The 27876-nt window shown below is 33.7% G+C and overlaps 1 pseudogene; it reads left to right on the top strand.

The window, feature by feature from the left end:
- The first annotated feature begins 15308 nt into the window (after positions 1–15308).
- Positions 15309–18837, top strand: LOC133814861 (kinesin-like protein KIN-UA; annotated as a pseudogene).
- Positions 18838–27876: the final 9039 nt, after the last annotated feature.

The following is a 27876-nucleotide window of genomic DNA, read 5'->3' as shown; positions in this document are numbered from 1 at the left end:
CCCAACTATTCAGCATAACAATCCACCAAACAACAATAACAAACAAATCATATATTAGCCAGGGTTGACACCTAAAGTCGTACCCTCTGCTTACCCCACTGGCTCCGGCCCGCTTAAACCGAGCTCAGTGCATAACAAGCTGTCCTCAGCTACCAGTGGCCGAGCTGCGCCCTATGCGCTAGTGTAAACTTTTGCACTCTTAGGCTGTTGGTTTATTGTTTACATGGAATAATACTATCCTTTGCAAAGCATACAAGAAAGGGAACCCTTAGTCCCATTATAATTCCACAACTGGGTGCAATTTTCTTACCTTTAATTTCCAAGTTCACTGATTACGAGCGATGCCTCTCGAGCACGATCTGCTTCCCGATCCCTAGCTTAATACCTAGCCACAACCAAGATAGGGAGTACTATTAATAATCGCGTTAATATTTCTGGATGGAGTTCTAGCTTCCGGTACATCGAATTCCACTAAACACGGTGGTGGAATCGATCCCGAGCACCCTAGGCTAGGTCCCTGCCCTTGAAACCTCCAAAAGATCAAAGATGCCCTTAAGGGCTGCGGCCCTTGAAACCTAGCCACAGCCCGCCCCTAAAATAGAGGCTAAGCCTCTCTGAAGATAGACACGCGTCGTGGCCCTGCTCTGAGGCGCCGCGGCGCTTCCCCACTGCAGAGCCTCCTTGGCTCTTCCTTGCTTCGCAGGGCCGCAGCGCTCTAGAACAGAGTCGCGACCCTACCCTTCGTGCCTAGAAAATCCACCATTTCTAACATCCCAACCTTATTCAAAACCACCCCAAAGCACCCTAATTCCAAAACCCATTAATCACAAGACTTTTGACATGATTCTAACAGCATAATCCAACAGAAATCCTGCTTAAGAACCCATTAAAATCCCATTTCGATTTATGAAACCCAGCAACTAAAGAACTCAAAAACCAATCATGCAAACTTAGAATTTAAGCTCTAGACTACAAATTGAAGCTTACCTCCTTTGATGAACCACTTCCTTAACAGATTCCTGAGCCAAAATCCAAGCTTCTCAGCTTTAATTCAATCCTTAACATCAAACCATAAACACTTTTAATACTCAGTCAAAACTCAAAATTATAGTAATCAAGAGTATATTTCAGTCCTTACCTTAGTCATGGTGAAGTTTCCTTAGCTAGAGCTGAGCTAATCCCTCAAACTTCAGCTCAAATCACAAGATTTCCAACTGAATTCCCTTAGGTTTCTATAGCCTTCTTGAGAGAAAAAAGAGAAGAGAGGAGAAGAAATGTTAAAGGGTCGGTTTGGGTTTTTGTTCCACTGACTTCTATTTTTCTTAGTCTAATCTTAGTCAATTAAATCAATCCTGACGCTCGGGGTACCGAAAACGTCCCCGAGGGCAAAATGGTAAAATTCCCCAATATCCCCGCCTAAGCTTCCTAACCTCAAATATATCTCCATATATTTATTTCCATAACCCGAGAACCCAAATAATCATCTAGTACCCAAAACACCCCTTGACTTGCCACAAGTCAAACATTAAGCCCCATTGTGACTTCCCGCTAACTAGCTCCCTAGGATTGCCTCGAGTCGCATGCTGCAGACTTACCCACATAATAATGTGGTTCTCACAGATATAACATATAACCACATTTTCATACACATAGCCATATAAACATGTTTATCATATAATCACATGTTAATCTAATAAATTCACACATAAGCCAATTATGCCCTCTCGGCACATTAACCAAGGCCCTTAAGCCATATTAGTGAATTTGGGTCTTTACTAAAAAACTTCCAGGAGTTGAAACAATGGTTGATCATTGCACCAGTACTCAGTCTTCCTCAAACCAGAAAATTTTTGTAGTTTATTGTGTTCCTCGAAGCAGGGGCTAGGTTGTGTTCTGCTGCATGCTGGAAAGATGATAGCATATGCCTCAAGACAATTGAAAGAGTGCAAGCAGCTGTATCCTACCCATGACCTGGATTTGGCAACAATGGTATTTTCACTTAAGGTGTGGCGACACTAATTTTACGGAGAGAAGTGTGAGATATGCAATTACCATAATAGTTTGAAGTATATCTTCACATAGAAAGATTTGAACATGAGGCAGAGACGTTGGTTAGAACTATTGAAGGATTATTCTTGTGAAATCCTCTATCATCCAGGAAAAGCAAATGTGGTGGTAGATGCCCTAAGTCGAAATGGTCCGGGACAAGTATTTAGCTCGAAGCCGATTTTAGAAAATTGGCTGAGGATATTTCCAGAGCTTGGATAAAGTTTGTCATGGGTCAATTGGAGAATATAACTCTTCAGTCTACACATATTAAGAGGATCAAGGAAGCCCAAATAAATGATCCTCAATTGATAAAGCAGCGGGATTAAGTTTTAGCAAGAAAGCTAAGGACTTTGTTATTTCTGATAATGGTATGTTACGTTATAAGAACCGAGTATGTGTTCCTATGGACAGTGAAATTAGAAAGGATATTCTTGATGAGTCTCATACCACTCCATATTCATTACATCCAGGCACCACAAAGATGTATTAGGATTTGAAATCTTTATATTGGTGGCCAGAAATGAAGAAATAAGTAGTTGAATATATGGCTAAGTGCCTAACTTGTCAGCAATGGGAGGCCAGCGAGGCTATCACAACCTTTGGGAAGCCATTGAGAAAATTAGGACTCAAATTATTACTTCACAGAGTAGACAGAAAAGCTACGCAAATCCAACGTATAGAAACGTGGAGTTCCAAGTTGGGGACTAAGTTTTTCTTCGAGTTTCGTCGATGAAAGGAGTAAAACATTTTGGAAAGAAAGAGAAATGGAGCCTAGGTTTGTTTCACCTTTTGAGATCTTAGAAAGAGTAGGGCAAGTGTCTTATAGATTAGCCTTGCCTCCAGCGTTGTCGGGGATTCACATTGTGTTTCACATTTTGATGTTAAGGAATTATGTTTCAGATGCTCCACATGTGTTGAGTTATGAAACCCTAGAGTTACAGCAGGATCTATCTTATGAAGAGAAAGCAGTACAAATTATGTACATGAAAGATAAAGTCTTACGAAATAAGACTATTTCCTTAGTGAAAGTATTATGGAGGAACAACCAAGTAGAGGAAGCAACTTGGGAGCTAGAGTTGGATATGTGGGACCAGTATCCTGAGCTATTCAGGAAAATTTCAATGACAAAATTTCTATTAAGAGACGATAGTTGTAGTGTCCAAAACTCCTAATGAGGCTTAGTACCTTAATAGCGTGGAGGGCATGAGTGGAATTAATTGATGAATTTTGTTATTATATAATTAAATATGCTTGATTATGTGTATTAATTGTGTTTGAAGACCCGACTTTAAAAAAAATGGTCATTTTTATAATTTTGACCCCTTGAGGGTATATTTGTAAATTATGTGTTATGCGTGTTGTGACCACATTATTATGTGGATATATGTCACTTTCGGCAAGAGTGGCTCCTTTCAAGAGGTAGTAGCGGAAATGTCACAACGAGGTAAATATCCAGCTAAAGTCGAGTCTAGGGGTAATATTGAATTTTTTTCATTTTATGTATACTAGTGGAATAAAATTAATTCATAGAGTATTTATTTTTTATGGTCATTATTTGAAAAATTGGAGATTAGTGGTATAATTAGGAGAATGGGTGAGATTACCGAAATTCCCTTGGAGTTATTTAAGTGTACAATTAAATAAATGGTGCATTTTAGTCATTTTGTCATATAGTTAGTGAAATATGACCATATTCCTTTTATTTCTCATTTTCATGTTATTTCCCCTTCTCCCTCTTCATTCCCCTCCATCAAACACTACACCATAAGCTCTCAAGCTAGGACCAAGTTCTTCAAATTTTCTTTGAGTAGAAAAATGAATTCAAGCTTCAAGAATGAATTTGCAGCAACTAGCTCCATCTTTTCCAATAGAAATCAAGACATAAAAGTGAGGTAAGAGATCCTCACTTTGTTTTTCATTTTTTCTTGAATGGGATTTGGGGGTTTGTTTAATTTTCTAAAGTTTGATGATCCTACGATGTTAGATGGATGTGTGTGTGGTAGAAATGTATTGAGCAACAGATTTAAGCTTTGGAATTAAATAAAAAACCAGATATTTGTTTAGTTTTCTAATTTGGGGATTTTTGGCCTAAATCTGTAACTCTTGTTAGAGATCAAAATTTAAGTGTTTGGAGGGTTCTTAGATAGTTTATTTGTTGTTGTATGTCTATTTTGGGGTCAAAACCTTGCCTAGTTTTTTGTGAAAGCAAGTTTGGGTCGATTTGGAGTTAAGAAAATCACAAGGAAATTCTAGAATTTTGGGTCGTGATTCAAGTTTCTAGGGAACTTGCACGACCGCGCCCAAGGTTGGCGCGACTGCACTAGTGCCTAATTCCTCTAAACTTTTAGTGGGCGCGACCGGGTCTGGTGCCCTGAAATGCCAGTTTTTTATTTTTTTTAAAAAAATTGTTTTGTATGAGATTTATATAGCCTGTTTTGAGGACTTGTTCAGAGGTCCGAGGGATGATTCCACTGCATGTGAGATTGGTTTAGAGGTCTCAAAAGTTAGGTTTCACTATTGAGTACAAAATTAGATTTGATTTATAATGGGCGTACATTGTTTGTTGTGATTAGGAGTCTGAAAGGCTTGAGAAGGGATTGCACTCGAGGTCATCTCATTTCTATCCCTGGACACAAGGTAAGAAAATTTGGCATTTTCACATAGAGCGAGCATTGGCCCTATTATGACCGTGAACGGTTATGACTGTATAATTTAACTTGGTTTAGGGTTGTGTACCCTTATTGAATATTGGTATTTTTTATGCCTAATTGTACTGGGTTTGTTTGTGATTTATCGATATGGACCATATTTGGCTATGATCATGATGAATGTAGGTCGTGATGGCAGGGCCAATATTGGAGTGCGGTATACATTACTCAGCATAGGTCGTAAGCATGGTGCTTAGTAATGCACCTTGTTTGGCATAGGTCGTGTGAAATGTTTATATGGCTAAACTGAATGCATTTATGATCTATGAATCATGTGACTTGTTATATAGGCATATTGTGATTATTGTGTATGCCTTGTGGGACTTTTCTTGTTGGGTCTTGGCTCACGAATGCTCTATAATGTATGTAAGAGAAAAGGGAAGGTAGATCAACCATGAGTTGGAGAGCTTGGTGACGATGCATACATGTTTGGCCTGTTGCACCTAGAGGGTTGAGTCATCTAAGGGACTTGAGTCAAAAAGTTTGATTTGGTCACTTAGGTCGACTCTTTTTTAGGACAATGAGCTGTAAATATGTTTTGTTTAAACGAAATGAGATACCATGTAAACTTTTATGAATGTAATGAAATAGTTTATATCTTTTAATCAAATTTTTCCATTTAACATCCTGTTTAGTTTTAAAACACACTTTTGAGTCCAAACCTCTTGCTTAGCAAGTTAAGCACCAGTTAAACACATAATGTGACAGTCTTGGATTAGTAGGGTATCACACTACTTGTCGATAACAACATGAAGTTGCTCCCAAAAAAAATGGATGCAAGACCTAAGCATCATCAACAACCTTAATGTTGACAACACACCATGAAAAAACTTAAGTGCGAACTAAAAGCGTTTAGACAAAAGTTCAATGTGTAAAAGATAAAATACCAACGTGGCTTGAGGCCTTAAAACCACGAAACCCTCCAACAAGGAAGCCCTTAACGAATGTTAACGTACCATGCCCTTGATCATATACAACGAAATCAAACCCTAACCTACACTATAATCTGGCCATGTAAGCGAGGAAATAGAATCACCAAGAAAATAGTTTGAACAAAAAAAGCATGTACACATGAAAAAAAAAAGCCATATAAAATTACGCAGTAGCATAGGTAAATAAATGTATTTTTTTATATAACAAAATGGGGTGTAAGGGGTTTTCAGTGTGGCTCCCCTCTCTTGGCATTCCCATGAGAGCTCCAACCCCGCCTAGGACTATATGCCAAGACCCTATTTGATGGGTCACCTCCACCTACGATGGGGTGCGTCACCTGAGCCCCATCAACCAACTAGTTCTAAAGGGTGACTAGGTTGGCACACAAAGTGATAAATAAATGTCTTTGCTCCATTAGAAGGCACTTAAAAATGAAAAGTATAAAAAGAGGCCAAAAACTAATCACAGCTCGATAGAGGGGCGGTCTACAACAATAGAAGGGTGGCCCACATCGTTTCCAAGAATGTCTTAAGTAAACACAATAACATTCTAGGGATCAAAGTGGCAAGGAGTAGTCATGACACTATTCTCATGGCCATCCAATGAAGTCGACCCTTGCAAGTAGCCCAAAATTTCAGCTCTTACTCTCCCTAGATAGCTAAGATCTAGGTCATGACATGTCAACCACTTGGAAAATGTGTACTCAAACCCAACCAATTTGACTAAGTCTAAGTTGTCTTGACTCTTGTTTGCTAGCATTATAACCTGAATATCCTGGTGAACGATGCGGGCCTGAAGCTCTGATTCCTAACGCATGATTTTCTTCTTAGCCTTGTAAAAGAAACCAGCATCTTCTCTCCATCCAAAAACTTCCCAGGGAGCATGTCCCTCTTGTACCGGACCAACTCAATTTCAAACTCCTCGGCGACGTCAGCAAGCAGCCTATATAACTCCTCTAGAGGGATAGGTTTCTCCAACTAGCCTACACGAGCACATCCTAAATTTTCTTCAATAGCTCCATATGTAGGTGCTTGGTGTCCCACATCAAGCCATTCACTGCCTCGGTCTTTCATACAGTTAAAAGGATCATTTGCACAGAGGAAAGATAAACATGTAAAATTAAATAGTCAATGTAGGGGAATCCCCTCAGCGAAGGCAAGCCAAAGGAAGTAAATATTACCATAATAGTTGTCACCAATTGGTTGTGTTACAAATGGGCGATGTTTTTCTCACGTAGCTGGGCCTACCTATGAGAGGCGATGCAGCTCATAATATCCCCCAACATTAAGAGATGTCCTGAGGCCAAGAGTGTGATCTCCTCCCCATGGTCTCAGAGGCACTTTTAGAACTCCTCTAGGCCGGAGGGATTCGATGAATTGAGCAAGGGGTTGTGCCTTATCATCTCCATTAGTGCGGAGATCGTAGCATCTGCATGAGCTTTTCCCTTCTAAACCAACTAGATGTGGCCAACATCCAAGAGATGAAGTGGCGCCCAAGCCTATAACGACCCAAAAATACCAACACAAAATGTAATGACACAAAAATACCAACACAACACGTTGCGAAATATAAATTATTTTCATTTAAATAAAAAGACTCAAAAATCCATATAAATGTTTTTTTAGAAAGATGTGTGCGCACACTAAAAATATTAGCAATAATCCTGTAAAAATTGAAAGTGAACAAATAGAGTTTTAAACTTAAAATGAATAGTAATTCAAAGTGCATGTTTTCCCAAAGGTCGGGCCACATGTACATTCTGGAGGTCAATGGCCAAGTCATTGGTTGAGAATAAGATAACTTACCTCTTAAGCATCCTAACAATATCAAAACTAACCCAGATAATGGAAACAAAATTAGTTACAACTCTGCAAAATACCAAACTAGGGAACATATATAGAATAATATTTCTAACCCTAGAAACTGACATAGGAGTTCTCAAATTAATAGTGGAGACCTAAGTCTCAACACTAGTATCACAGGCATAAATCCTGGTCAAAGGTAACTAATGGGTTACGAAGGGCATTAATTCTATCACGGGGTAGCATACTTATCTACTGGCCAAATGTCACAGACTTTAACTGGACAAAAAATAATCATTGTAACGAACTTGAACCAAACCGAATAATGGCCAAATGTCACAGACTTGAAATAGATTGTAAAATATCGCAGGTGGAGCATTAAAACCCCTAGTTATTGTCCCTAAATGAGCCTTTTAACCCTAGTGTAAAAGTCTTATTTCTAGCCAACAGTACACTTGTTAATTTCATGTTCTAGTCCCGTAAATCAAAGATTGACTTACAAGTTGTCCTTAGCTGCGTGTGAGAAAAATCCTTCCACTGACAATCCCGTCCTGTTTAGCCAATATTGTATTTAGCATACAATATACCCAAATTAATTATGAAAATTATAGTAGATTAAACTACTTTGGGCGTTAAGGTCATTCTAGAATAACTAGTACAGGTATAAAAGTTCTTACTCGATTTAAACCATAAAGCAGTATTCTAAGTTCCCATAAATATTCCAACCCTAGGGCTAGTTTTTAAACATCGAACTTCAAGTTTATTTTCTTGACCCATTTCCACTATTGACCTAGCCGGATTAAATATCTTGGAAACGTGTCAACTTTACAAAATTAACCTTTTTTGATAATTTACTAAGAAACTTATTAATTTTTATTAGATTAATTAATTTGTAACCCTTTAAGGAATAAGTTAATTTTATTTGATTGATAATGAAAAAGATGATTATATAGTTAAATGCTTTTTTTAAAAGTCCTAGAGAAGATTTAATTTGAATAGAAAGTAAATTATCCTTAATTTCTTAAAAATTAGGGCTTTCGACTCTTTTTATTTTCTTTAAATAAAATTATTAAATTTATAAAAATATTATTTCTTATATCCATACTAACCCATTTAATTATTAAGAATAAAAATAAATGTAAACTTAACTTTTGCTTCAAAATCCCTGATTTTACTAAGTGTCAAAACTGTTTTGTTTTGTGATAATTTCATAAATTTGAGAGGTTATATCTTGAAAACCTTATCACTAAAAATTATCATCTTCTGCAGAATCAAACTTGGCTATACTAAGAAGTCCCGTGTTCATTTTTATACAAAAATATACATTTTTACTTTGTGAAAATTATTGTCAAAAAGTGTTGAATGAAACTGTCGACTACAAGAAAAAATGCTTTTAATAACACCAAAAATTTGTTATCAAAACATACCATAACACTTTTTGATGTGTTAAGACCGACTATGTTATCGTAGGTCGGGGTACTTTACATAACACTTTATCATTGTTATATAGATGTGTTATCATACTGTCAACGATAACACACTTTCTGTGTTATTTTAATAAATAGATAAGTGTTTAATTATAATATTTATAGTCGATTATATAACAAATTTCAATACTTATAAATTTGTGTTATACTACACTTTAGTATAACACATTTTTTGTGTTATAATACACTTTAGTATAACACATTATTTGTGTTATATAATGAAGTTTGCATAACAAAATTCTTTACTTATAAAAAGTGTTATTGTAATAGATATTATAACACATTTTTTGTATTATTTTAATATTTAGATAAGTTTAAATTCTCATTATATATTCATTTATATAACACTAATTTATTCTATTATATTTTTATTTTTTATTTATATAATTAAAATTAGCTTTCTAATATATACTAGCATCATCAAATAAGCTTGATTTTCAAATAACAAAAAGTAAAAACATTCAACATTGTATTAACAATCCACAAATTAGTTTAAAATAGTCAACATTATCATCAACAACAAAATGTTCTGTAAGTATTCAAGTAGTCTTAAATATTCAACATATTGAAAAGTTACTACTTTCAGCACAAAATATTCTACAGCTGCCCAACACAAAGCCTTCAAAATTAAGTATCATTTTCTATTTTGCTTGTCACATCTGCAAAATAAACAAAGAAATATTTTATTGTTATTATCTAGCATCACAAATTACTTCAAGAAAAATGCTATGGAAATTATTTCCAAGAGAGGACACCAAATACAAAAGACAATCACAAATGAAAAGCCAAGGAAAATAAAAAATGTGAATACAAAAGAAATGGAAATTCCCTCTGATTTTTCTTTTCCCAAAAAAGAAAAATTTCTATCAAACTTTATAATGTATTTCCAAACTAAAAAAAGTCAAGGACCTAATTTAATTGAACACAGAAATCAAATCCCTTTTATAAAGAATAAACTAAGCAACATTGATGATATAATTGTTCCACAAGTACTATTTTTCTCTACTGTATGCACACAAAACTTGATTAATTAATAGTAAGAAATCAATTATATAGAAAGCTCATTCAATAGAAAAATCAGAACAGTAATTTAAATGCAGATAATACTAACATACATGAATGATCTTGATTATTGTTTTTGAAATCTTAATAGTATAAGCTTAAAATAGATGGATGGCTTTTTTTAAAAGAAATAGAAGGCAATCTTGCATTCCAACCCAAAACAAGCCTACCTAGTGCTTGTTTCATAGGATCTTTCAACCCAAAACAAAAATAATGCAAAATGAGTTGATTATTAATGGAATATAAAGCCAATCATCAATGATGTAATCTGAAGAATATAAAGCTATAATACCTGCAGAAATCTGATTCAGAAACTCATTTCGGCCAAGTTGAGCGGTATCTGATTTTAAACAAGAAACTTGGAGAGTATTGTCTACTATAACATCCTCCAACTCTCACTCTTGCTTTGGCTCGTTCTTTCCATTTCCCATTCCAACTGTTTCATATAGCTTCATAGTTTCTTCATAGGAAATAAGCAACCACAAAAGTCTTTTTTAAAAAATACTTCAAGAAACTATGCTACAAAAAAAAGTTATGCAAAATAATACAACTTCACATATATTCCTGGTGAGAAACCCACCGATTATTCTAATGGCTGAACTCCAAAACTCTGGTAGTGATTCAACATCCCTAGATAGAGTATCTTGTAATTTACAATCTGAAGTAAAGTTTTCAGGCAAGCCATCTGGCAGAGCAGATTCTACAGTGTCCAAAATAACTTTTCACGATTGAGCAGCTTCTGCAAGAAGTACAGGAAGAAAGATTGGGAGTTTGTGAGGATCATAAAAGTTTGCTATTTTAGTAATCTTAAACTTTTTAGATATCTAAGAAATGAAAATCAACAACTAATAATCCAATCATCTTTTCTATCATTTTACTAAATACAATAAAAATATCAGGAAAAGAAAAACTACTTTGACTAGTACTAGACAGCAGCAGCAATAATGTGAAATAGAATTCCAAAGCTATGAACTAAGAATGAAATTACAGTTAGGTAAAGGAAATACCTTCATATCGTCCAAGGCCTTGCAATGATTTTGCTTTGAGAAGAACAACTTCAAGGAGCAGACTAACAGCGTGCATGGACATAGGTGGGACAGAATCACTCTGTGAACGCCGTCTATTTTGTTCACATCTTCTAGAAATGGATCCTTTCATCCTAGGAGTCACTGCAACAATGTCTATTCCTTCAAATACATGAAGTACAGCTTCTATGTTACCCTTTTGATACTCAAGTCTTCCTAGTATAGCTCTTGCTTCCTATAAACCATGAAACCAAAATAAATCATCATCCAAACTGATTTGCCAAAATAAATAAGTTTAAAAACAACTCCTTAGTAATTTGCCTCAACTTTATGACATTGTAAACTGTACCATCCCAAGACTAAAAAAACTCAAAAACAATAATGCTATTTTTGTAACAGTATACCAATATTTTAATCAAACTGATTTCTTGACTCTTCCTTTCGATATAAAATTATACACAGGAACAATGTTAGAACAAAAAAGTAAAAAGCCAAGGATTTCTCCCATTTTTATTTCTTAATAAAATATCTCTCATATAACATATAAGAGACTCCAAGTCAAGTGTGAAGTCAGATACCCCATGTCTAATTACACCCGAATTTATTACTGCTCATTAACACACATCTTTCACACACAACCTCAAAAGGTTTTCAGTCTCGACACACCCAAATTTATTATTTTCATTAGTTTATTTTATAAACTTAGACTATATAATTTTTAGTTTATAAATATTATTCATAAATGTATATTAATTATTAATGATATCTAACTCCAACCATTTAATACTATTACTATAAAATACAAAAAAAAAGAGTTTATTATATATTTATACTATTACTATTACTATATAATATATTTATACTATTATTATATATTCATGTATTGATATATGCAACAAGGACTACTTGAAGAACACTTGGGAAAAGGAACAAACACTTTCTAACAGTAACAGAGTAAGAAGAATCAAATGTAATATATTAACAAAGAGATTTCAAACTCAAATTTCTTACTCAAGATTCAAACAAAAAAAAATTCGATAGATATTACTTGCTTGTCAACTTTAGGCAAACATATATTGGCAAAACTAGCTCACAAGAATAACAGTAACACAGTAAGAAGATTCAAATGTAATAATGCACAAGAATCTGAGATTACACCATTAGTCTTTATTAAGCATCAACAATATGAGATTACACCCTATACACACTTGAGAAGAACTAGCACACTCAAATTATAACAATTCACACATAATAGAAGTCCTGAAGAAACTCTCTCACAAAGCTAGTTCTCTCTTTCTTAAAGTCTAATCTCTAAAAAATAATATATTATAGAATGAGGTATATGCCATTCTCTTTGGTTTTCCTTTGTTAAGATTTTTAGAGAACTTTTCATCCTCTGAAAAACAACTATCAGTGTAATTTACTATTAATACAGTTAGAAGAATAGTCTATCAAAAAACTTGATCTTGAACAAATTTCCATAAAACAATATGTATTAGAATAGTGAAAATAAAATATTATCAGTCAAAAGTTCTTAATTACAAGTGCCAAATGTACAACCACACATATTCTTTATCAATAATATTAACCACTTGTCAATTGAAAACATGCCAACAAATAATGTCATATTCTAGTTGTTGTATTATAAACCCCTGCAAAAACAGATTACAAACACACAGAAAAATGGCTAACAATATCAAAGAAAAAGTCAGCTGAGAGGAATTTAATCAAACACACCAGAAACGCCCAAGTTTTCTTGGTTCGGACTTAACCAAATCAGGTTAGTCCTACAACCAAGCCAACAGAGGTCCTTAGTCAAATTCACTATCAAACATGAGATTACACACTCAAGGCACACAATGACAAGAAGTTTTCTCAAGTAAGTCATATTCTGTTATATTCCACACTAGTAGGTAACACTATAGTCAAGTAAGTCAACTAGTCATCTCAACAAGTTTAATATCACTTGTATCAGCATACATAAAATAATTTCTATTTAAGAAAGCCACTTTGTGGAATAATTAGAGTAAACATATCTTTCTAGTGTTGTTAGAAAGCTGGCTTATAAAGTTAGTTATGGTAGTTATATCCTACACTTTGTATAAATGTTCCAGCTGTCTTATAAAGCTAGTTGGGTATTGTGAGGAAGAAAAAAAACTCAAGAGAAGAAGAGTGAAAACAGAGAAAAAAAGCTGAGATGTGATATTCATTCTTGCAAGGTTGAGTTCTGTAATGGTGTGTGTGCTTTCTTACTTTCTTTTCTGGTTTCTTACAGTGATCATAAGGTGTTTGTGTGTGTTGTTTAATTCTTTAACTGAGCTTTTTGTTTCTTATTGAAAACATTTGAGGGCTTGGAATTGGTGAAGTGATATCTAAACAAATGCATCAAGTTCATTAAATTTTTAAATGTAGAACATCATATTGCAGCTTAGATGTAGTAAATCTTAGAAGAGAAATAGAAGAAGCAACACTTTTAATAACCCATGCTGCTAAACAAGCTCATTATCCAAATTCATCTCTACAGAGTTTAAAGGTTCTAAAAAGCTTGTCTCTCTGATATGAAAGCTTCTGCAGTTCACAAATGTCATTTTCAAGCATATCTTCATTACAATATTTTGCCATTCAGAACAGGTGTTATACATTCTCAATGTGCATAGAAGTGCCAAAAAAAAAGCTTCAAACCAACTTTTTAAATATGTTTTAGGGACAGTAAAAATAGAAAGTGGAAGTATACATTCCAAAAAAAAAATCACCATATTCCATTACACCAGTTGATTATATATTTAGATAGGAAATAACTTGGCTTAAAATACACACTATGTAATGCATAATACATCAAATTATAACATAGACAGAGTATCCTTAGAACACTTGAAACTATTTGCTAACTAAATTATGGTTTGGTTTTACAATTCTCAACCTAACTTGCTTATTCCCACCATCATAATTAGGATGCAAGTTAATGATATAGCAACTAAAAAAACAATAACCTTTTCAAGCAAAAGTTTGTGCAACCTGTTTGACATTACTATCAAGGTACTCGGTGCATTCAGTACTTCATATTGAAAGATTAAAATTTTAAATATAAATGTAAACATAAATCTAAAAGGGATTAAATAGACCTTGTTAAACTAATATTCTAGAGGCAAACACAAGTGCAAAACTAAGAAACAAACCTAAGAAAAAGAAAAGACACAATAATTATTAGATTTCAATTTATAATCTAGCTATTCGATAGTCAATTACAAACTAAAATGACATTTTGTTAATAAAATAATCAAGAAAAACTATGTGCAATATATATATATCTTTATTTTTTAAAAAAAATTATATCTCAAACCCAAAATAAAATACTTTTTTTAATTTATTTTTCTTAAACAGTTGCTCATTTCCTAGTCTAAATGGCCCCTGGTTTTGCCTCATTCCCTTTGACAAACACAATATTTATAAATATGTTATCTCTCATTCCCCACCTTCCTCCAACACTGTTACTTCCAATCCAAACCAAAAAAATACTCATTCTTTCTTTCTTTTACCAAATACCCAGAATTTTTCTTCATCAAATCTCATCTGGGTCTGTCCTAAATTGACCAAAAAAAGCATGGAGTTTGAGCAAGGGAGGGGTGAGGTTAGGCCTATGGTGTGGCACGTGAGTTGGGTATGTGAAAAAGGGGATAGTGAAGAGGGAAAATGGGCGCGTGAAGAGGCATATGATGAAGACCCCAAATTGCTGCCCAAAGGTTCCTGTGGCTGCTCTTCAGGAATTGTTCCTTTCTTACTGTGAAGCTTTCAAAGGACCAAACACCATTCCTTTTGGGGTGTACTTGATAGAGCATCATAAACAGTCCATATAAAACAAGACTTCCAGTTTAGAAAGAAAAGAACACAGCATCATAAACAGTCCAAACAGAGAATTCCCATTTTAGAAAGAAAAGAAAAAACAAGACTTCTAGTTTCTCAAAAAGTCCATAAAAAATATCATCACAGCAGAGAACCAAACAAAATGCATCATGGATAAGAACCCAACACCAAAAAATTATAACTGAAATAAAGCATTAAAAAAGAATAGTACACAATTTGGGTACTTGTCTTACTGAGCTGATTTATAAGCTGAAACCATGCATAACTCCTATAGATCCTATAAGGTATAAGGCAAGGTTAGTTGCCAAGGGTTACTCACAATCTGAGGGAATTGATTGTTCATAAATTTTTTCACCTGTTATCAAGCTTAAAAATGTAAGAATGATGCTTGCTTTAGCTGTGAAATTTGATTGGGAGGTAGAACAAATGAATGTTAAAACAGCCTTCTTGAATGGAAAGTTGGAAGAGACTATTTTAATGGAGCAACCCGAAGGATTCAAAGCTGAATCTAAGTTGGAAAATTTGGTGTGTTCACTTAAGAGGTCCTTGTATGGCCTTAAACAATCACCAAGGCAATGGTACAAAAGATTTGATGAAGTGATGTCTAAAATTGGTTTCAAAAGGTTAGCCAATGATACATGTCTCTATGTTCGCTTAAGACTCTGATACATTCGAGTTTGATGAGGTGCTAACTGAGTTTGCATCACAAAAACGTGTTTATGAAGTTGTGGAAAAACCTGTTGCGGAGATGCATCTACATCAAATTTTCTTTCATTATTAGTGTTGTACTTATGCATAGCACTTTAATAATACAAACTATATTTTTGTAGATATTTCATTAAGTAACATGGAACTTTGCAATTCTCTTTTCCCAGAGTGTCCTAGATGGTTATAATGGGACAGTCATGGCATATAGGCAGACTGGTACAAGTAAAACATATACTCTTGGAAGACTTGGAGAAGAAGGCACAACTGCTCGTGGTATAATGATGCGCGCAATGGAGGACATTTTAGCAGATATTTCTCTAGAGATTGATTCTGTGTCAGTTTCATATTTGCAGGTTGTTATATTTTGAGGCAAATTCTTTTCTTTTTTTTTTATATATATATACATAGTCATAATCTTATGTATATTCCTTGTCAGATATTTGATTTCATAAACAATCAAACTTGTTTTGTGCTTTGATTAATTTGTAATATTTTCCAAATGATCCTAGTTTTTTTTCTTTCCATCTATGCTTGCAGCTTTATATGGAAACTATACAGGACCTTCTTGATCCTGCAAATGATAACATTTCCATAGTGGAAGACCCCAAAACTGGAGATGTTTCTCTACCAGGGGCTACAATAATTGAAATTTGGGACCATATGAGTTTTATGGAACTATTAAGACTTGGAGAGGCTCACTGTTTTGCTGCAAATACAAAATTGAACACAAAATCTTCTCTATTTTGATGGTAATACTTAATGTGTAATTTTTGGTACTTCAATGGATCCGAATTTTAAAAGTTTTAAATTGTTTAAGGTGGAGCATTAACAATCGCATAAACTACTCATGTAAATGTGAAGAGGCACGTGAAAGGAAGAGATTCAACTCTTTTGAATGAAAATGGTAACATCTCCTACATAAGTAAAACTCTAAAGGCTCCTTTAGTTTGGAAGGGCAAGTTAGTTGTAGTCGATCTAGCTGGTTCAAAGCTTATTGATAAGTTAGGTATGAGTGTTTGAATTTCTTATAACAAAATGAGTCTTTTTGTATTGTTTTCTTTGTTGACTAGCCTTTATTCATAGGAACAACTTACATTTAGCAACATTTATACCAACTTAAGAAGGAATTTGATTACAAATATTTATCCAGAAGGCTAGATATACAATTAGATAAACTTATTATGGAACATGAAAGGTAGCATAAAGCATTTAAGGATGAAATTGAGAGAATAATCAGAGGCACAAAATCATATTTTTGAGACTGAAAGGAATTATGCAGAAGCCTTGGAAGTAAATATTTGTGTTAATATTATCCAAAAGCATCATGTTCCTTTGAAAATTTTGGCATGTTTATTTGTCTCTTCAAGTGTGTTCCTTCATGTGTTAAATTTTCTTAAAAGCTAATTGGTCTTAATAGCTTTTCATTTTATTATTTTTTATAAGCAAAAAAAGTAGCTCAGGTTTCCTTGTTTTTTTTAATACATGAACTTTTGATCTGATAAGTGCCTATAGTAGTTTTAATTGTTGTAATCCTCATTTTTTGTATTTGGAGAAGGAAATATTAAAGTATCAGAAAGATTACATGGAATCCATAAAGAAGCTTGAAGAGCAATTGATGATGAATCAGTGAAACCTTGGCAGTGACAAAATCGCAAATGGAGAGAATGATAATGGCACTGATGTGACATCTAACAAAGAGGTAATTATATCAAATGAGAAAAAGAGCTTCCTATATAATTGTTTCTGAATGATACCTCTATTATCATCACAGAAGTTTGAAAAATAAAGCATCAAATCAAACAACACATTTTGCTTATTCTGTACTCTGATTCACCATAAAGCGTGTTTGGCACACTGATGTCTTTAAGGATGTAATAATTATACATGTCTAATTCAACTAGAACAAAAACAAACACTGAAATAAATGGTGGGAATTTATTAAATATAAAGTATTCACTATTGCTTTTGATCATCTCAATATCTCAATCATTAAAAAATTGGCTTATATAGTGATGAATATGTTGCTTTATTATAACGTCTTAAACTTAATATTTGGAATAATAGATAACTGTAGCAGATCTATTTAGAAATGGATGTGTGGCCTATCTTAAATTATCACTTAGGCTTTTGATTTTCATGCCATATCTGGTCTCTTCTTTCACTCTCCAATTCAACTAACATTTTAAATTATGTTGTAATGTGTCTCTGGAAGTTTGTTTCACAGAATTTGTCTGCTCTAGAGGAAGTTGTTGAACTCAAAAAAATGCTTTAGAAAGAAACTCTTCTAAGGAAGAATGTTGAAGAGGAAATTAATATTCTAAAATATCAACTTTCTCAATGGATAAGGTCAAAGGTATGTTTCTTCCTCTCTTCTTATAACTCTAATTCGTTAATGCCTTCATGGTATCAGTTATTTCAAGTTACTCTCCTTATTATTCTTAGGATATCAGTTAGTTCAATAAGACTATAACAAACTATATTCTTAGGTATTAAATACTTGAAGTAGTTAATATATATATATCTCTGATATCTATTAAATCACTACTTATGGAATAAAATTTCAGATTTTGGGAACCATTGAAGCTTCTGATGATCATTCAGTCTACAAGAAAAAGAGAAAACACTGGCAAAACTCTGGCAAAATGATAAAGATAAGGTGTATTATCTATCCATATATAATATCAACTATTTATTTCTATGTTGCATGTTGGTATTTAATGCATTATATGACAGGTAAAGTGCAAGTTTTTACTGTTTGCCCTGAAACAAGCTATAGCTAGTAATAAATTTATAGTTATGATGAAACTTAGTCTGAGCCTCAATTGGTGATTTTATTGGAAATCTTGCACTGGCTGAATACAATGAGATGTATTGGTTATACTTAGTGACTCTATAAGAAGCTAGCAAGAAAATTTTCCTTGGCTCGATTCTTTTTTTTTTTTATGACTTAATTTGCATTATGAGTACATATCAGTTTCTACCGGCTTCAGTCATCATTTCTTATATAATTAATATGATTTATTTCTCTCTTTTTCAGGAAAAAGTTTGTGAAATATATGGTGGTGGTAATAATCCTCGTTACAAACTTTTGCTTGTAACTTGTTCTGTATGTAACTTGTTGTTGTGTTGCAAGTCTTAATAGTTGAACACTTTTCTTTTGTTTGACTTATAGATCAAGACAGAGCTATGTGAATCTGTTTGAACACAAGCCTTAATGGGAATACATACACGTGCAAGATTTCCCTTGTATTTTGCGAGAATATTTTGTCCTCAGATATTGTTGGCTTGCTTTAGTAGTATAAATCATGTATGAATATAATATTTATGTCCTTTAATATTAGTAGTGCTTTAATATTGTTGTTGGGCTCCACAAACAAGCTTTCAAATAAAATACAAAGAACAAAGCTGTAACGACCCCAAATTCACTAATAAGGCTTAAGGGCCTTGATTAGTGTGCCAGGAGGGCGTAAATGGGATTAGAGTGAATAATATTTATTTGAATGTGATATCATGTGATTGATAGTGCTTAAATGATATTATGTGATAATATGAAATAAATATGTTGTATATGTGGGAACCACATTATTATGTGGATACTTCTGTAGCCGGCGACTCGAGGCGATCCTAGGGCTAGATAGCGGGAAAAGTCACAACGGGGCATTATAATTGACTTTGGACAAGTCAGAGGTATTTTAGGTATCGGGTAGCGATTTAGACTATCGGGTGATGGAAATAAATATATGGAGATATATTTAAGGTTAGAGAGTTTAGGCAAGAATATTGGGGAAATTTACTATTTTGCCCTCGGGGATGTCTTCGGTACCCTGAGCTTTGGGATTAGTCTAATAACCTAAGGATGTACTTGGAAAGACTTAGAAAATACTAGACAGAAAGTGTAAACCAACCCTCTCAGCCTTCTCTCTCTTCTCTCTCTTAAGGAAGAAGAACAACTCTGAATTTTCAAGAGAATCAAGGTGAATATTTGGGGAATTGAGGGGAATAATCTGGAGGATTAGCTCAGGAACTGATCAAGGATTGAAATAGAGCCAAGGTAAGCTTTGAATTTTCGTTTCTATGGTTGGGAATTTTGAGAAAATGGCTGAGATTTTAATTGTTGTGGTTTTGGTATTCAAGGTTGGATTTGAGGCTGGAATCTTTGAAGTTAGGTCAGGGAACTCTTGGAGAAGTGATTTTGCAGCTGAGGTAAGCTCTAATCCAAGGTTTGATGGTTGAATTCTAGTATCTCCATGGCTGGTTTTGTGTTCTTGGGTTAGAAGGTTTCAGTAATTGAAATGGGTTTTTTATGGGTTTCTAGCCTAGGATTCATCTTGTGGGATGTTTGTGGATAGTTGAGTTAAGGATTTGGGGTGGTTTTGAGTGAGTTTGCATGAGGTTTGAAAGCTAAAAATGGTGATTTTTCTGGGTTCGAAGGGTCGGGCCGCGGCATGGTTCTTGGTGAGCCGCGGCCCTTGGAAGTTGAGTTGTGCTGAGGAAGGAGGGCGGGCCGCGGCATGGCATAAGGAATGTCATGCCCCTTACTTGTTGTTGTGCCTTAAGTGGGCTCTGTTTGGGGCCATGCCGTGGCATGGATGGCCCATGCCGGGGCTCTTAAGGGATTTTGAGATTTTAGGCTTGGGAATTTAACCTAGGGTGCTCGGGATTCAATCTTTTACCATATTTGATGAAGTTCAATGTTCCGAGGACTAGAACTTGGTTTAGAAACTCATTTAAGATTGTTAATGGTATCATTCATCATGGTTGTGACTAGGTGCTAAGCTAGGGCTCGGGGATTAGATCGCGCTCAAGGAGTATCGCCCGTAACTAATTCATCTAGAAGCCAAAGGTAAGAAAACTACACCCAGTTGAATATTTGAATGGGACTAAGGGCTCCCTGATATATATATGATTGAAAGAATGGTATTATGCCATGTAAATTGTAAACCAACGGCCTAACTGTGCCACGGTTAACTTGTGCAATTGGCACGGCTTGGACACTGGTATCCGAGGACAGCTTATTATGCACTGAGCTCGGTTTAAGCGGGCCGGAGTCAGTGGGTTAAACAGAGGGTGCGACCTAAGGTGTCGACCCTAGTATTTGTGTTAATTGATTATTATATTTGGCTATGAATGTGATTAATGAGAGTGTTGAATAATCTAAGTATAGATGAAGTTATTTGTACCTTGAAGTATGCTTATATGCTATGGATTGAATATTTGAACATGCTTATTAGAATACTTGTTTGATAATATTGTATATGCTGTGTATGTTGTTTTCTTGCTGGGCCTTGGTTCACGGGTGCTGCGTGGTGCAGGTAAAGGCAAGGGCAGGATTGTTCAACCCTAAATGGAGAGCTCTGTAGGGTGACTGTACATGTCAGGCCGCTCATCTGCCACGGTTGAGGAGATTACAGGGACGAGAGGACCAGAACCTTGTATTTTGCCTTAGTGTGGCTAATGGTTACTCCCAACTGCTGAATTTTGTAAACCTTTCAACGTTGTACTTTTGGGGTTCCCTTCTGTAAATTGTTTATAATCTATAAAATGTTTCTTTTGCGGCCAAAATGTTTTTTAGCCCTAGAACACTTTAGCTAATGACACGTTTTGACTAAACGACTTGGTTAGCAAGTCTCACACCTTTATTAACACACAGTGTAATGGTCTTGGCTATCCAGAGCGTTACAAAAGCATCATAATATGTTTAGATTTTTTTGTTCACTTTTTAAGTGAAACATGGAGGTTTTTTCAAATTTTAACTAAAACTTTTAACTAAAAGTTTATTTTGATACCAAGTAAAAAAATTCACACACCACACAATAAGTTTTCTTCCTTATGTCACCGCAACACACAAACAAATTTTCTAGAACCTACTTCTTTAAGACACACAAGTTTTCAACATTCCGTTATCACCGCAGCACACAATTTTCATCTCAGAACCTACTTCTCTACGAATGAATATTTAAGATATTCAAACTCCTCTAACATTTGTATGATATTAATAATAGAGTTAAGAGAACATAATTTCGTACCTCTTGCAATTAATAATCAAGTTAATTAACTTTGCAATACTCCTTGCCAATTCGATCCACGACCTAAAGAATATAATCAATACCTAAAAGATTAATACAAAATTAAAATTAAATGATACAATAAGTAAAAAATTCTTTTATATATTAATTTTTGGGTATATATGGTTATCATATTATTATAAGGACTAAAGAAAAGAATTTTAAAAAACTTAACTAACGAATTATTTATATATATATAAACTGAAACTGCAAGTGTAGAAGACTTACATTCACAACAACTGCAAGTGAAAGTGATATAAATATAAATTATTTGTCATGATCTTACAACATTCATACTAGTTTCTCTATCTTTTAAAATACTTTACAAAAATTCTATTTTTTTTTCACTTTAACATTTTACATTACACTATACATCAGATTCATTTTTTTCTCTACATCATTTAAATATTATAATTTTTTCAAAATTTCTAATTCATAAAATAAAAAAAATAAAAACATATAATATAAGAAAGAGATGAGTGAGTAATTAATTAAAAATTATATAGCTAATGAATAGTGCATATGTAAAATACATATGCATTTTACTTTCATCCGATAGAGTTAAGTTTTAGCTCTTTTTTAGCTATATTTTAGCTATTCTAATGTGAGTGTTCCTAGTAATTTTACGTAAGAGCTTTGATAATCTGTTAGTTAAATGGGCTTCACTTTGAATGGCCCAGATAGATTGCATTTCCTTTTGGTTTTATTTCCATATTGAATCTCTAAGCATTATAGATAAGTACACAAAAAGATACACCTTGTTTTTCAAATATTCAAGATTTGTAGACAGGGCCTGAATCAAAGCATTTCTATCCTATTGTGAAGAATTTAAACCAGTCAGTCATAATGGATTGGTAAATAACATGTACCAGAATGCATGGAAAATCAAACTTGCTACTGTTAGAAGCCATTTTTGTGGATTAATGGTACTCACATACCTTGATCCAGAGTGAAGAACAATCAAAGTTTGTCAGAAGCCATTTATGTGCATTCATGATAAATGAGTCAGCTTCTTCAACACCATCAATGAAGTGGCAATATTCTAGACATATACAATCACTTCCAGCATATGCAGCATCCATATGGAACTATATTCCATGGCTCTAAAATGGCCACATTACAACTACTGTAAGATTGTGTAAACATTTAGTTTTCTTTAGTCTAATTATCTGAACTTTTCAATTGTCCCAAGTGACCTAAGTTGCCATTATCCATGTTTTGTTTTAGATGTTAGGAAATGAAATATATATACTCAGTTAGTTGCAGAGGAAAACAAACGAAATTACCAACAAAAATAGAAAAAGCAAATATACTTACCAAAAAATTATCGAGGTCTTGACGGTCATGGTGGGAAAGGTTAGAAGAATGAGCAAGCGAAGCTAAGAGCGGAGCAAGTGGTGGGACTGAGAATGCTGTGCATTGATCAACGACAGCTGATCGATCAGTGTAGCCACATGGAGACAAGACACGTGAGCTGCCAAGATCCGTTCATACAAAGGGTGAGTCGCGATCTCCGCCTTCAAGTGACCGTCTTGGTCGCTGGAGATCGAAACATCGCCGCCTCCACCTCCGTTCAGACCACCACCTGAACTAATGTTCATGTTGCCAACACCACTCAACATTCCCAGCCCTGCTTCTTGCATTGGTACACCCTCTTCAAATTTGAAGAAAAAAAATCGAAGGAGAGAGGGAGAGAAGAACAAAGAAGGGTTTTATGGATATTCAACCTTATTATGTGTATGTGTATATATATTGGGATCTGAGACGCAAAACTTTCTGCACCAATTCTGAGAGATACAAAGATTTTTCATACATAGAGAAAGATAGGGTTTTTTTTTCTTCTCACTTTTTCTTTTTGTTTTTGTTGGGTTCTGTTTCGTTTGATGTTTTTGAGAAAAGTGAGTTCAGAGAGTTGAGAAGAGAAGGGAGCAAAATGGAGAAGCCGAACGACTAGAAACAGAGTGAATGAGAGATAGAGAAAGACGACAAAGAGAGAGGAGATTTGAGGGATGGAGGAGATTTGAAGCCGAACGACTGAAAACGAAGCAGGGATTGACTTCGGAGACACCGTAGCCAAAGAAGAAAGCGTGGGAGTTCGAACAATGTAATTAAAAAGGAATTAGCTAGGAAAAAAATATAACTTTTACAAGTTATAGGCGAGCTCCCAAAATAAATTACCTCCTTTTTTTTCTTTTACCATATATATACATATATATAAGTCTATCATAATACTTTTTCAGAAGTATTATTTTCTTATGTTATGAAAAGGGGTATTTGGTGTAGTCCAAGTTAAAATCATGACTTTCTTAAACTTAAGTAAAACAGAAAATCCAATTTGCTTTACTATTTTGGTTTGATTTTTCTTAGGTCCATATTAGGATATGTTAAGAATGTCCATGATATAAATTAAGTCAAAAAGAAAATTTTTACTTGGTGAAAATGTTCACAAAAGTAACTGCCGAGAGAGCATTATTTTTTAAAAACCTTAATTTTTCTAAACTTTGGAAAAACAAAACTCCTAGCCTTTTCATTATTTTACATGAAACTTAACTAGTTTCATTAAAAATATAGCAAGAGTGTTTAGTTCAAAAATCAGTCAAAAATACTTTATTTTGCATATAGAACTCGTTGTCCAAAGTTGGTTACATGCAAAGTTTTTAAAACCACTTCCACATATTACACCACATTTTTGGATGTTTTTATACACTATGAGCATTTTTATACACAAAATTTGTAGACTTTGTTTATATATAAAAAAAAACTCCATATTTATTATCATGCCACTTAGTATTTTTGCAATTTTTTCCACATTTCGTATTTTTAGTATTTTTTTTTTAAAAAAAATCTTACGTATTTTTGTGAATTTTCTGAAATTAAATGTGTAACACTCCTATATTTTATAGTTTATGGAATTAATTTCCAAGATTTCCATTTTTGGCTAAATAAGCATTTTTTTTAACAAAAATGGACATTTAAAATTATTTTTACAGAAATTTTACTTTCAATACCATTTTATTCGAGAATTTACCCGATTAGGGTTTCTATTTTGGTCTGAGACCAAAATTCTAAGTTTGGCCAAAACCACGCATTTCACACATTGGCTACTAGTAGGTACTCTAAAAGTGGGGTGTTACAAAGCCTTCGTCCTGACGCCAGCAGCTCCAGATACCGAAGAAGTTAGGTGTTGCAATAGGTACTCTAAAAGTGGGGTGTTAAAAGTGGGGTGTTGCAGTAAGGGTGCAAGGAGAATATTCACTTAAGAACTCCCTGGAAGGTCTCTTACACTATCGGGCATCGAGAGCGGCACACCTAGCCGACTGCAGGCTCCCCACCATGTTCATTTCTTCTGCAACCCATGGAAAAAACAATAATTAGTAATGGCAAGTGTAATAGACAAACAAAAATAAGCAATAAGAAATTGAGCCCCACCATCGAGGACTTACTTGGGCTTAGAGATTCCCTCGTTAGGTGAGGGGATTTCAGAAAATTCTTAATTCGTCGCTTGCTAGGTCTATGAATACATTGCCCTCCTCTGAGGATAATATCTCATTAACCATAGCCACCATGGTATTGAGGAGAATCATGAAGTCCAATCCTTCTTCAACATTTGTCTGTAGGAATCATTGGAGTTGTATTGGTGGAACTATCCTGCCATCATTCCCATAGTCTCATTCACAACTACGATTCCTGCGAGAGATCTGGGCTCGTAATGATCTAGAACATCGTCGATCCGATCAAGGTAATCAATATGTTGCTTCTCTCACTATCGACGGGGAAGGTACCGGGTGTAACGTCTTGCGTTTTCGGGTACCTTCTCGGGTCTGGATTTTTTCTCTGAGTTTTATTTTAAATAATATTATATTTTTTTGGAAATTATTCCATGAGTTATTGTTAGCCAAATTATGAATTTTGTTATGTAAAAGTCAAGATAAGATTTTCAGTCTTGGACCGACACGAAAACCATGATCGGGTAAAAATCTCGGAAAATAAAATGAAAAACTATGGCAAATATATTTTGGGCATAAAATACATTCATAAAAATTAATGTTTGGTAAAAAAATAATAAACATAAAGGAAAATGGAAATTTTAGGGCATTTTGTGTTAAATGCTTAATTTTACCGAAATGGGGAATTTTATTCCATGAATGGACCTTAGGTTAAATTTTATTGTATGATTAATTAAATAAATGTGAGAGACATTTAATTTAATTATTATGTGTTAAGTTTTGTGATAAAAACTTAATAAGAGTGAAAACGGTTATAGGAAGTCAAATTGAATTTTTCTTCTTGGAAAATATTTATTAACCTTTATATAAAAAAAATATGATTACATATATAACAAAAGGGGTGGCCAGCCATGTGATATAGTTTAATTAGGTGGACCAAATTTTCTAAGATTAATCCCAATTTAAATATAAGAGTTAAGGCTTCAAGTGGATGGTAAAAAACAAACACTCAAGTGTTTAGATATTTTCATGATATACTCTTCTAACCTTCCCCAACCGACCCCACTCTCTCTCACTATCATTTTTTTGAAAACTCTCTCAAGTTTTCTCTCCATCTTCAACCTCAAGAACACTAAGGAGGCTTGGAAGCATTTAAGCTTTTGTCTAGGAAGGGTTTTCCCTAAGGTAAAGTTTCAATAAACTATACTTTTGTAAAGTTTTAATCATAGATTTTCAAATACCTAATTATCTATGTTGTTGGGGGAAGTTGGTTAAGGTTTTGAAAGGTTTTTTAAGGAGCCAAAACTAATAGGAAGATCCAAACCCTAAGCAAACAACAAAGAGGTAAAAAATTTACTTTTTATGGTTGTTATTGTATGGTTTTTAGTTTTAAGAATTATTTTGTATAGTTAATGCTTAAAGTTTCTTTTTGGTGATGTAATAAGGTTATGGTAGTTGTTTTATAATTTTTATGATGCTTATGTGTTGATTTTTGAAAATAGAGACCAAAACCCCCAAGGGTTTTGTTAGAAACTTTAAAACAAAATACATGTTTTGAGCTATGACTTCCACGGGGTCAAGCACCCACATTATATTGATTTTGTAAAATTTAATTATACTGTGATGTTTTTGATATTGAGTACATAAAATTGAGCTTTTGAAAAACTCAAAAATGTTTAAAAATTAGTGAGTTATGCTATTTCAAAGTTTAGGTAAAAAACTGTTTTTTTCGTATTCTTAATTTTGGGACTAAGTTTGGACAGCCACTGTATAGGGAAAATGAATCCAGCCTTTTCTAAAATTTGGTGGACATATTATTGGACTAACCTAGTATTGCACTGTAAAATTTTGTAAGAAATACTAAACGGTTTGAAAATTATTAAGCGTCAAAGTTTGGAAAAAATAAGGACGTGAAAATAAGGTCATTTTTACCACATTGTTGGAAAATAATTTCACCAATAAAAAATGCTCCTTTTGATCCAAGATTTTACAAAGACATAAATGGCATACCAAAAATAGAATTGGGAAATTTTGGTAACAATTGGGTAAGTAAATTTCAAGTTATGACCTAACAAAGTATGTAGTTAAAAATGTGAAAAATAGGGTTTTCACACTTAGTGGAAAAATGAGATTTTGGAACTTAAGGTAAAAAGTAATATTTTGTTTATTGCAATACAAAAACTTGGTGAGTCTTGAAAATATATTTTGACCTAAAATACCACTTTGAGTTTAGTGGAAATTATTTTTATTAAAGAATTTTTATTCTTTCTAAAAATAAAAGAATTTATTTATTAATAAGTTAATAAATTAAAAGAGGGTTTAAAACCCTATATTTTTAGAAAATAATTGGGTGAATTATTTTCTAGTAAGTAAACTTGATTAATTGACTTAGAAAAGATTAACTAGTCAAGATGAGAAATTTTTAACAGGTTTTCCTAATTAAGACAAATTAGGAAATTTTCTTAAAACGGTTTTTAGAGATTAAAACCTTAAGAAAAATAAGAGGAAAATTAAGAATTTATTTTCTTTAAAAATAATTAAGGAATTTAATTAGTATTTTCTGGATATAACACCGGCTGAAATCTTCCATATATTTAACTGACTTGTTGAAAGTACTGGTTAATAGCGATGCATTTAAAGAACAAGATTTTTAGCCGGTTGTGCGAAAATATTATTGTGATACCTGAGCCTAGGTATCGAGACTGTTATACCCAAAAATTGGAGATCAAT

The sequence above is a fragment of the Humulus lupulus genome, chromosome 2 (assembly GCF_963169125.1).
Source record: "Humulus lupulus chromosome 2, drHumLupu1.1, whole genome shotgun sequence".
Lineage (NCBI taxonomy): Eukaryota > Viridiplantae > Streptophyta > Magnoliopsida > Rosales > Cannabaceae > Humulus > Humulus lupulus.
The sequence above is the reverse complement of the archived record's forward strand: the minus strand, read 5'-3'. Positions and strand labels throughout refer to the sequence as shown.